This window comes from Drosophila ananassae, chromosome 3L, assembly GCF_017639315.1.
Source record: "Drosophila ananassae strain 14024-0371.13 chromosome 3L, ASM1763931v2, whole genome shotgun sequence".
NCBI lineage: Eukaryota > Metazoa > Arthropoda > Insecta > Diptera > Drosophilidae > Drosophila > Drosophila ananassae.
Window position 1 is genome coordinate 1880329 of NC_057929.1, and position 1771 is coordinate 1882099.

The 1771-nt window shown below is 32.9% G+C and overlaps 1 long non-coding RNA gene across 3 annotated transcripts; it reads left to right on the forward strand.

The window, feature by feature from the left end:
* On the forward strand, positions 1 to 1389 carry LOC116654731. 3 transcript variants are annotated; one of them, XR_004309923.2, is made up of 3 exons: positions 1 to 465; positions 521 to 786; positions 1130 to 1389. It is a non-coding gene; the product is annotated as an uncharacterized LOC116654731 (long non-coding RNA). The 3 variants fall into 3 exon arrangements; XR_004309922.2 differs by lacking the exon at positions 1130 to 1389 and having other exon boundaries at positions 521 to 553; positions 615 to 790; XR_004309921.2 differs by lacking the exon at positions 1130 to 1389 and having other exon boundaries at positions 521 to 790.
* Positions 1390 to 1771: the final 382 nt, after the last annotated feature.

Consider the following 1771-nt stretch of genomic DNA (forward strand, 5'->3'; position numbering starts at 1 on the left):
AGTAATAAAATAAAATAAAATATTAGTAGATATTAGTGATTTCAGTTAATGACCCCTGCTAATAAGATTTTTGGAGCATTAACTGTGGTGTAGTGTGTGGATTTCCAACAGGGCACGCATGCGAAGAGCGGTCATAAGATAGACATAGAAAAGCTTAAAAGCTTATCACCGAATATCATTGATCTGCGGTCACCTTGGATAAGTGAACGAAACATCACGCGATTCTTATCTATGTTTTTGCATATCGAGATAAGAGTGCCGTTATGTAAAAGCTTTTTCTCTAGCATAGTTAGGGCTAGATTTGCATAGGAGAGCTTTGACATTTTTTGACGAGCTTGAAAGCAATACGGCTGCAATTGTAAGCCAAGTTTAATAAATATTTAAATAGTGCTGAAAATAAATAAAATTAAATCCCAGACGAATTATCGGGATTCATTTAATAAGTGTTTAGTTATTTTATGCCAGGTATGTTATAAATTCAGTGCAGTGCAGTTTTTTCATGAATTTATTACCCCCCCAGTGCCACGTGCCAGTGCGGCTAGTACCAAATTATGTAAGCGGCTAGCACCAGTTTTTTTTTTAATCGGCTAGTACAGGATTATGTAATCGTCTAGCACCCTATTATGCAACCGGCTATCTGGAGGCCGAAATGGATGAAATATGGGAATTAACTAGTGCAGAGATTCGACGCGGGATCGCAATCTTTTGATAAATATTTTTGGATTCGACGACAAGCCCCCTTTTCGCTACACGGAGAGAAAACTCCAGCGAATTATTGATAAATTTGTAACTATAAGAAGTGCAATTATGTGAATATTGGCCTGCTGAATTTTATTCAAAGCTCAAATCCCTTTTGTTAATTATGAAATTATTCTGCGGAAAGAAAGAATATTGTATCTTAATTCGAATTTTGCACACCCTTCAGTTTTTTTAAATAATTAATATCTTAATATCCGTTGTTATTTTATTATAAATATATAGATTTATGTAAATATATATATATAAGTGATATGAAAATATAAGGAAAGAATTTAGATTGAATTAAATAATGATAACTTTGCGATAATATTCGAGCATGGCCAGGCTAATTTATTGTTCTATTTAAATTAATAATTATAAACATCTCTAGCTATTCCTGTCCTTGAGCTCAACGGCGGCGAACATCGGTGAGTGAATATCCCTAAATTAAATTTTAATAGTTTTGCGAAGCAAACAGTAAATTTTAGCAAGGCATGAATTGGATAATTTTGGATTGATAATAATTTTAACTAATGAAATCGCAAATTTTATAATTCCTAATTTAATTACTACATTAATCCCAAACGTAGTTAAACTGATTTATTGAATTTAACCCAATATTTTTAAATCTCTTCTTTATATCTAAATATAAATTTATATATATATATATTAATATGAATTCTAATGAAATTATATAAAGTAGCTGTTGAGGAGAAATTTTATAATGAAATAGAAATACCCGACTGGGAAAAATGAATCAAGTTCGCTCCAATTTAAATTTGAGTGTTAGGAACTCCATGAAGGCTTAAGGCCATTACAGATCCGCCACCGAAACTTCAAATAGCCATGCTGGAACCACAATAGGTATCACATAGGATTGTGATATGGGGCGAATCAAACGTCGTAGATCTCGCCAAGGTCGGGTGGGTTAAGAATAGGGTATAATGAACATCTAATACCCTACAACTGATCAAAGTCATTCTCTCTCTCTTTCTTCTGAGCCTGTTTGCCTTTTAGGTGATTTGTTTCCTTA